The following is a 10,072-nucleotide window of genomic DNA, read 5'->3' as shown; positions in this document are numbered from 1 at the left end:
TCCTCCTCTGGGAGACCCCATCTTGGTCAATGACATTGGCCTCTGGCCGGAGGCCTGCCCAGGGACCCTGGGCTTGGTCCTTCCCACCTTCTTCACTCCCACCCCCTCACCCCATCCATCATCAGGTCCTGTGAATTCCTCCACCAAAATACACTTAACACATACTGACAACCCATTTCTTTCTTTCTCCCTCCGCGGCCAGGCCAAGCCAAGCCACTGACCTCCTCGTGTGCACTGTGGGCGGCTCTCAGTGGGTTTCCTTCTCTCACTTGCACCCCCTGCTGGCACTCAGCTCTACACACAGCCAGTGCACGCTGGATGGGAAAATATCTGAATTGTTTCCTTCCAGTTAGTGAACAATTGCTGCCCTGAGCCACTCCCCACCCCGGGCCCCACCCCCGCCCGAACCCCGGCCTCCTAAGTAGACAAGACCTCAGAGACCTTGCTATAGTTTTGAGTCTTTGTGCTCAAATATTTACACACTCACATTAGGTGTTCTGATGACCCACTATTTCAAGTATCTTCCCTGGTGAGATTCAAGGGAAAAATTCAGAGAACTCTACACTCATACCCTCCAACAGCCCGAATAGTGATTTACTTAAAGAAATATATGGAATGCTACCTTGGAGAGGAGGGGGAGTGGTGGTTGGGAGGGGAGATGAGAGGACCTTTCGGGGTATTGTTAATGTTCTATTCTGGAACTGGGTTGTGGTTATATAAAAATGTTCACTTTGGGAAAATTCATTGGGCTGGCACTGACAATTTATGTACTGTTCCGTCCTGTATTTCAATAGAGTTAGAAAATGTCACACCAAATTTTCCTGTGGTTTCTGCTCAAAAGGGCAGGAACCACTTGAGCTGACCATTTCTCTTGTTTCCATTGTCTCCAGAAGGTTCTTGCAGGGATGCCGGCTCCCGCACCAGGCATGCCAGGCTTTGCAGTGATTACCCTATGTTTCCCATGAGGGCACTGGGCCAGCACCCCAACATTTGGTGGGTGGATGGGCTTGAAACAGGACTCTTCTACCCTGTTACTTTCCCCTTCCTGCCTTCACTAGACCCACTCCAGAGCACTCAGGCAGCTGTGGATTTCCCACCCAGAGGATAGACAAGTTTCTGGATTACTGAGAGCCTGGGCAAAGACCGAAGTTCTGCCTATTTTGCACATCCCTTTAAATCTCCCTGCTAGTAGTTCCTAAAGATTCAGGTCATTAAAATAAAGCCATGAAAAGATGCTCAATATCGTTGCTCCCAAGGGAAAAATGCAAATTAAAATCCCTGTGAGACACCATTTCATACCCATTAGCTTGGCAAGAATTTTAAAGTCCAGTAATACTAAGTGTAGGGAAGGATGGGGTGAATCCACATGCCTACAGGTGGGACTATAAATTGGTAGAACTACTTTTTTTTTAATCCTCACCTGAAGACATTTTTTTTTCATTGCTTTCAGAGAGAGAGGAAGGAGAGAGGAAGAGAGAGAAAGAAACATCGATGTGAGACAGAAGCACTGACTGGTTGCCTTTTGTACGCTCCCAGACTGGGAATCAAACCCGCAACCTAGATGTGTGCCCTGACCGGGAATCGAGCCCGCAGTCTTTCAGATATGGGATGATGTTCCAACCAATTGAACCACACTGGCCAGGGTGGTAGAACCACTTTTGAGAGAAGTTCAGCAATATCCACAGGCGAAGATGCTCCTGCCCTCTGACCCAGGCGCCCACATCTAGGTCTATGCACAGAGGAGCAAGGGAGCCTCGTCAGCATAAGAATCTTCTTGCAAGATCATTTGTAACATTAAAAGAATGGGAAACAAACAGAAGATAAATTTAAAAAAATTATGACCTGTTCATATAGCAGTTCAAATGAATGAACCACAGCCACGTGCAGTCAACATGGATAGAAACAAAGACATCACAGCTCTCGAAAGAAACCAACTCGGTTGACACCTTGATCTTGGACTTCCAGCCTCCAGAACTGAGAGACAACACATTTCTGTTGTTTAAGCCCCCAGTCTGTGGTTCTTCATGATGGCAGTTCTAGCAGACGAATCTGGGGCCTGATATCACCACTTTCTGGCTCAGGAACTGGGAATCCCTGAGGGCTGGGGCTTTGCTTAAGGTCGTGCGGCTACTAAGAAAACTGAGCTAACACTCTGACAGTGTAACAGGCTAGTCTGACACTTTATACTAGGGAGTCAGTGATTTCATAGGGGCTGGGAATAAAAGCTTTGCAATTTATTCTTCTATTAAGTGTGACAGGTTGCAACTGCTTTCTGGGTGGTCTGTTTCTGAGCTTGATCTAGACGGTGTTTGGGAAAAACAATACTTTCCCTTATCGCCTGTACAAGATCATATAACAAGCCAGATTAATGTCATGGGACCCGTCATAGAGACTGCAGCCTTCAGACACGCTGTCAGCGTGCTGGGTAATTATAACGAGTCTGGCATGTTTAGCTGCTTAATTTATAAGACCTATGGCATTTTGGCTTAGCTTTGGCCTTCTGATCCAGGCGTCCTTTCTGCTTTATATCCTTGGGTGTGGATGATTCTATTCCCCTTTTTCTGGGAGCGACCCATTTCCTCCCTGTGACTCTGCCACGCTGGTTCCCACACTGTGCTGTCAGTCTGTTGGTTGGAGTTTTGAACTGAGCAATGGGGAGTGTGCAGATGTGGGAAGGGCCGTGGCCACCGGTCAGGAGCTCAGGGACACGGGTCTAACTCCGTCTCTCCATCCGGAGCTGGGTGGCCTTGGCCAAGCCGTTCATTTCCCCTCTGGGGCCCCAGTTTTCCCACGAGTTCTTTCCAACCTGGCAGGAGACTGGAGACCAGCAAAGATGGTAAAACTGGCTCACCAGCTCTTTCTGGCATTTCTTAAACTCCCATCTGAAGTGGTGGCCTTTTCTCAAGCATGAGCCTTAAGCAGGAGGCAAGCGTCCAGCGGCTGCCAGCTCAGCTTGGCCCTGTTGTTTTGCCCAGGCTCGTCAGACCCGCTGACCAGCAGACACACACCTTAGGTGAAAAATACAGGAAACAGGGATTAATTCTTAATGTGTACAATTTAATTGGCAAGCAACGCTTAAAACAGAAGTCCGCTGGGGAGATACCTTTAAAAGATGTCTTTGATTATGAAAACATAGAGAACCCCTGGGCCAGAGGGTCGCCAGATTGCCTCCTCCTCTAAAAGCCCATGATCCCAGCCCTGGGCTGGAGTGATGCCTCCCCCCATCTCAGTGAGATCTGAGAATCTGAGATGGGTCACCCCAGAATCTGTGACCCATCTCTGAGGTTATGAGTGACCGTGCCTCATAATGTCGCTCCCTCTCTTGGTCATGTCACATCTCCCCCCTTCAATGATAATTTCAGGTCCTCTGAAATGAGAGGTTTCCATCTCCAACTTGCTGGTAGTTGTCAAGACCGCCCTTGACTGTGTCTGTCTTTGTGTCAAATGTGGCATGTCGTCCCTTTAAGATGTGACACTCCCTGAGCATCGGAACAGACTTACTGCAGCCCAGAGAGTCTTCTGGCCCATGGCCAGACCCTCCACCTCTGGCACGAGGTGTCAGGTTCAATGAGAAAGAGTCTCCAAGAGCACAGGAGTGGCGTCCACCGCAGCGGGAGCGGGGCGGAGGCGGAACGCAAACCCAGATCTGACTGGCTCTCCAAGCAGCATCGCCTCCTCTGTGCCAGTGCTGTGTTGTACCGTAGGCCCCTTAGCTCAGGGGGCCTGGAAGAGATGGGCTTAGGGAGCAGGACAGGCTGTAAGGGGCCTGATAACAAAATGTAACAGCAGTGGGGAAAGAGAAGTGCTCTCCTCAGCTTGGAAGGTGTCCAGAGCAGCAGTGGGGTCAAGGCCAACTTCAGAGGCAGGTGGAGAGGTCTGGGCTTGGACTGACCCAGGTGGCCCACGTAAGGTGAATCCGGGAGGCAGACCAGTATAGCGCGAAGAAGAATAAACTCACAGAGGTTGCTCTTGTCTATCCATTTCCCCCTCTGTCTCTAATAGTATAATTCCCTTTTTTTTTTTCTTTTTTTGTAAGTTAGATGCTCGGCTGCCCAACATGAAAACTTCATTTCCCTGTCTCTTTGACTGTGTGACTAAATTCTAGCCAATGGGATGCAAGCAGAAGTGAGGAAGTGTTCTTCTCCAAGGGAGAGGGGATGTTCCTTTCTCTTCCCCTTTCTTCTTGCTGCTCTGTGGCAAGCAGGCGTGGGGGCTGATGTTGGAGCAGCGATCGCGGGCCTGGAAGTAACCTTGTAAGCTGCTCCTGGTGGGATCACAGACTAGAAAGTGCGTCTTCACAACACTGCAGGGCATCGTACCAGCTGTAGCCCACCTACCTCTGGACTTCTGTGTGAGAAATAAATTTCTATTTTGTTTGAGCCACTGTTCCTGTGGGGTTTCTATCACCAAATCCCAAATTATAGAAAAAACTCTATTCTGGTTCTTTAGGGCTTTTTGTTGTTGTTGTTGTTGTTGTTGTGTTATAGTTCTAACTACCTTTTGGGTGCTGATCTATCATGAACAGCTCTCTAACATTTGCTAAATCCCCCCTGTTTTAGCAAAGAACAGAGGTCACTCAGGCTTGGAGCCTTTGGCAGGCAGTGACGTGTAACTAATTTATTGACATTGTTTTGTTTCTATGGCATTTATTTTTAGGTTACCATTTACTTAAGGTAAACGATACTGCTTTTCCATTTACAATAATGACATGAGGTCACTTTCCTTTTTAAATAATTTACTTAAGCAAAAACAATTGAGTTGATTTAAAAGATATTAAGTGACTAAGAGTCCAGGTCACGTCAGCCGTGGCAGAGATCAAGGAGGCGGCTAAGGGATGACTAAAGCTTGGGGAACGAGGCAATAGGCTGTGCTGCTTCAGAAAGAATTACCCATAATAAATATTTCTTCCTTCACTATTTCATGGTTCTCATTTGAATGCTTTATTTGGAGCATCCTTTTAATGGAGCTTCCTAATTCCTCAAGGCACTAATTCAACAGGCATTTCCACAGGCCACGCATGGTAGGCAGAGGGTGGGAGTGCTGGAGCCGGACCCCCGCCTTCCATTCTGGGCTCCTGCGAGAGCGAGCGGGGCGACCTCAGCCAACCGTCTGCGCTTCTCGTTGCTGGGCGTCCCACCTGTGAAACCGCTGAAGCTGTGGCGCGGAGGGTGAGGTGACACGTTGTATGTAAATGGGTCCGGTGTGCATTAAGTACGCAATACACAGCAGCTGTCAGTACTATCGCTGTGTCTGACTGGAGCCCAGCAAGAAGTCAGGGCTGAAAGCTTGGTACTAAGCCCTTGGGAGTGGAATTACTCTGTCCAACGCTCAAGAAGTTTCACATCTTTCTCAGTTTTTCCGCTAATGTTCTTTTTTTCTGTTCCAGGATCCAGCTGGGACACCACGTGGCATTACTCTTCACATTTACCTCAGTTAGCTCCAACATGTGACAGTTCCCCAGTCTTTTCTGGTGTTTCGTGATCTGCACACCTTTTAGGAGTACTGGTCTGATATTTGGTAGAATTTCCTGCAGTTTGGATGAGTCCGATGCCTTCTCACTATCAGAGTAATGTTGTTGATTTTGGGGAGGAATACCAAAAAGGCGGCATGTCCTCCTCCTCGTGTCCTACAGGGTACATGAGGCCAATGTATCTTCTGACTGGCAATGCTAATAACCTTGAGCGCTCGTTCTGGTGGTGCCTGCGGGTTTCTCCAGTCTACACTGAGGATTTTTCTCTTTTTATGCTCTGTTGGATGAGAGTCTAAATCTGGACCACACTCGCGGGGAGAGAAATTAAGGCCCACCTCTCAGAGTGAGGTGTATCAAGGAATTTATGAACATATTTCATCACAGTGATTAACAAATGTTTTGAGGAAGATATTTTGAAGCTATATCCTGTTTTTTCTTAAACTTTCGCCCACTAATTTGAGCATTTATTGGTGAATCTTGCCTGCAACCTTTGTTAATATGATTTTTAGAAGAGTTTATTTATTAATATTAGATAGACAGAGACAGAGAGAGAGAAGAAGGAGGACGAGGAGAAGGAATGGGGGAGGTGGGGGAGGAGGGGGAGGAGAGGGAGGAGGGAAGGGCGGGGGAGGTGATGGGGGGAAGGAGGGAGGACCAAGCAGAAGCAGTATCATCTTTTCTAACCTAGCATCAGGAATCACATAGCCTCACTTCTGCCAGATTCTGTTCATTAGAAGAAAGAGCCCAAGGATGAGCAGTATTCTAAGGGAGGGGAATTAGATTCGGTCTTTTATAAGAAGATTATCCAACAACTTGGAAAAGCATGTAGGATCAGAAATATTGCTGTAGCCAGTTTTGGAGAATGCAGTCTGACACTCTTGGGGAACTCAGTCTCCCTGCTTTTATCGGATGTCCCCTTTGTCGTTACTCACCTTACCTAGTTGGCCCACCTGAGAGGACAGAGCCACTTGCTGACTCATCACATGAGCAAGTCCGCAAAGGCAGCGCTTCTGGGACTCTTCTGGAATCCTTTTTTTGGGGAGAGAAAGAAACGAAGTGAGGGTGGGATGAGAGAGGAAGAGGGGGAGAGAGGGAGCGAGCATGGGCTCTGGTGCCCGAGAGCAGAGATGGGAAACACACGCAGACCCAGGGAGACAAGTGGCATGAAAATATGGAAAGAGAAAGGATAAAGAGCATGGAATGGAAGAAAGCAATAATCCACTCCCTCCCAGAACGAGGAAGTGGGGTGTAAACTGTGCTTAAAAAATAGCTTTATCGAGGTATGATTCACATATCACCCGGTTCACTCATTTAAATCGTTCAGTTCAGTGGTTTTTCATATGTTCACAGAATTGTGCAACTATCACCCACAATCAATTTTAGGACATGTTCATCTTCCCAAAAGGAATCCATATCCATTAGCAGTCACTCCACATCCCCGTCCACCCTTTCAGCCCTGGGCAACCACTAATATACTTTCTGTCTCTATGGATTTGCCTGTTCTAGACATTCCATATAAATGAAACCATACAGCATGTGGTCTTTTGTGACCGTCTTCTTTCATTGAGCATAATGATTTCAAGGTTCATTCATTTTGTATCATCTATCAACACTACATTCCTTTTTATGGTTGAATAATATTTCATTGTGCTTATACACCACATTTCAGTTACTCATTCCTTAATTAGTGACTATTTGGGTCATTTCCATTTTTGGGCTATTCTGACTAAGGCTGATGTAAATTTTCATATACAGGTTTTTGTGTGGGCATTATGCTTTCATTTCTCCTGGATACATACCTAGGAGTGGATTTGCTGGACCATATAATAAATCAATGTTTAACATTTTGAGGAGCTGACACGTTGTTTTCCAAAGTGTCTGAGCCATTTTACATTTCCCCCAGCATTGTATGAAGCCTCCCATTACTCCTCCTCTTCACTGCATCCTTTGTGTTTTTGATTCTACCCATCCTAGTGGGTGTGAAGTGCCATTTCATTATGGTTTTGATTGGCATTTGCCTGAGGGCTAATGGGACTAAATCTTTTCATGTGCTTATTGGCCATTTAGAAATCTTCCAAGAAATGTCTATGCAGATCCCTTGCCCATTTTTTAAAAATCCTCACCCAAGGATTAATTAATTTGAGAGAGAGAGAGAAAGAGAGAGGGAGAGAGAGAGGAACATCAATGTGAGAAAGAAACATTGATGTGAAAGAGAAACATCATCAATTGCTTCCCATATGCACCCTAGGGATCCAACTCATGACCTAAGTATGTGCCCTGACCAGGGATCAAACCCACAACACGTTGGTGTATGGGACAACGCTCCAACCAACCAAACCACCCAGCTAGGGCCTTTGCCTATTTTTAAATTGGGTTATTAGTCCTTTTATCATTGAGTTATAAGAGCGCTTTCCATATTCTGAATACAAGTCCCTTATCAGATATATGATTTGCAAATATCCTATTCTGTGGGGTTTCTCCCCCATAATCTTGATAGTATTGTTTGCAACACAAAAGTCTGTAATTTGATGAAGTCTATTTAATCTATTCTTTCTTTCCTTACTTGTGCCTTTGGTTTCATATCTAAGATTTTGCTAAACCCAATGCCATGAAGATTTACTCCAATGCTTTCTTTTACCATTTTTATGGTTTTAGCTCTTATATTTAAGTTTTCAATCCATTTTGAGTTAATTTTTTAGTATAGGTAAGGAAGGGGTCCAACTTCATTCTCTTGCATTGGGCTATCCATAACAACACTTTATTTTAAATAACACTTATAAATTCACCTTTTAAATTCTGCTCTTCTGGACTAAGCAAGAGAAAGTACTTTCCCCTGAGTTCAATCATATTTCAAACATGGGGTTTTTGCGACCATATCTCTTTCACTCTCAGTTGATGCATAATGTGAATGTAGGTACATTTCTAAGATACGTAATTGTGGAAGAGCTTCAGGTATTTCATCTGTAAAAAAATAACTAAATAAAAGGACTGCACTAGGACAGTGACTCTCACCCCTGACTGCTTATTAGAATCATTCAGGAGCCTGACAAAGTACCCACGACAGAGTCCCATGCTCAGATTTCTCATTTAATTGGCCTGAGCACAGGTGTCTTTCCAAACGTCTCAGATGATTCTCTTTTGCACTCAGGACTACACCCTTGCGCTAGATGGCCTACTGGGGGCTCCCCAGGACTGTTACCCTGTGGTTCTCCGGCAGTTCTGAACAGCAAGGACCTGACAGAATACCGTTCTTGCAGCCGGGGGAGTTCTGCCGCCAGGCACCCGCACTGGAGAGCACTCCGCCGGCGGCTGGTGTGTCTCTGGGCTTTGGCAGGGACAGGCCTATCTCTTCCAAGAGCAGGTGGCGGTGTGTCCCCCTAGTCCCTGACCCCTGAGGTAGCCTTGAGGGTTGCCTGATGACACTGTTCAGGGGCCGGTGCTCCAGATGCTCTGGCTCCCACCAGCCCCGCCCCTTCTTACGTACTCTCGCGTTCCCACCGGCGGCTCCTCTGCCCCGCCCCTGGCTGCCCTTCCCTGCCTCCCCGCTTCCTCCTGCTCTCCCCTGGGATCTCAGCTTAAACATCACCTCTTCAAAGGAGCCTTTCTTTCCTCCTCTCCTGTCTTTCAGACTCCCACCCCCTCATATATTTACAGAGCATGATATTCCTGGAACGCTGTGATCTTTAATTATTAATTATAGGTGTAATTATTTTCCAGAGTGTCTTCCTCACTGGTTGTCAGGCAGGGATGACGTCTGTCTCAAAGGCCACTGTTGTATCCCCAGCACCTAGAACAGTGCCTGGCGCGTAGCTCTGTCCCAGTGAACAACTGCAAAATAAATACATGGCCCCGAGATGTCAAGAAAATTCTTAACTCTGCTCAATGTCTTCTCTTTAAGGAGACAGAACGGGCCTCCGGGTGCCCAGAGGGGGAGTCTCTCTGAGGTCCTAAGCTCTGTCTCTCTTCTCCTTCATCCCTCCAGTACTCCCCCATCTCTGTGCCCTGATATGCCGATGGTAGTGCAGTGGGGTCAGGATTTCTCTTAGGAGAAGGAGCACCAGTTATTGATTTGGGGAAAAAAACCCACAAACAAACCCAGGTCTGGGCTCATAGACAATCAATCAGTCCACAATCCTCCAAACCACAAAGTCCCTCCCACTTCTGTAAGCTCCCCACACCCCAAAACAAGATATTCTTTGGTGACTTTCTTTTTCAGCTCCATTTTTGGGCAGTTTACCCAGATTTCACCAGGGTAAGTAAACACGGTCATGAGTCTGGTCACAGGGAGTGGGGGCAGTGGGGCTTGTTGGTTATCTACACAAGGAGGAAAGCAGCCACGATCAGGGCAGCGATTCCTATACACAGTTACAGAGAATTCTACCGGACCCACAGGCATGTTTCAGGTGGGGCTAAGGGTACCCCGAAGCTGTATGAGGACACTGAGTGCATGTGCTGGGGCATTTTTTGGGCAGAGCATCCACTATTTTCATCAGATTCTTAAAGAGGTCTGTGAGGAAGCCGGCCGCCATTCTTCCTACTGAGGTCCCACTGCTTCGGGTTCCCGCACTTTCGAAACAATACGTTGTCTCAGGAACCCCAGAA

This window comes from Pteronotus mesoamericanus, unplaced genomic scaffold, assembly GCF_021234165.1.
Source record: "Pteronotus mesoamericanus isolate MK-2021 breed Mesoamerican mustached bat unplaced genomic scaffold, CSHL_Meso_final contig_74, whole genome shotgun sequence".
NCBI classification, from domain to species: Eukaryota; Metazoa; Chordata; class Mammalia; order Chiroptera; family Mormoopidae; genus Pteronotus; species Pteronotus mesoamericanus.
The sequence above is the reverse complement of the archived record's forward strand: the minus strand, read 5'-3'. Positions refer to the sequence as shown.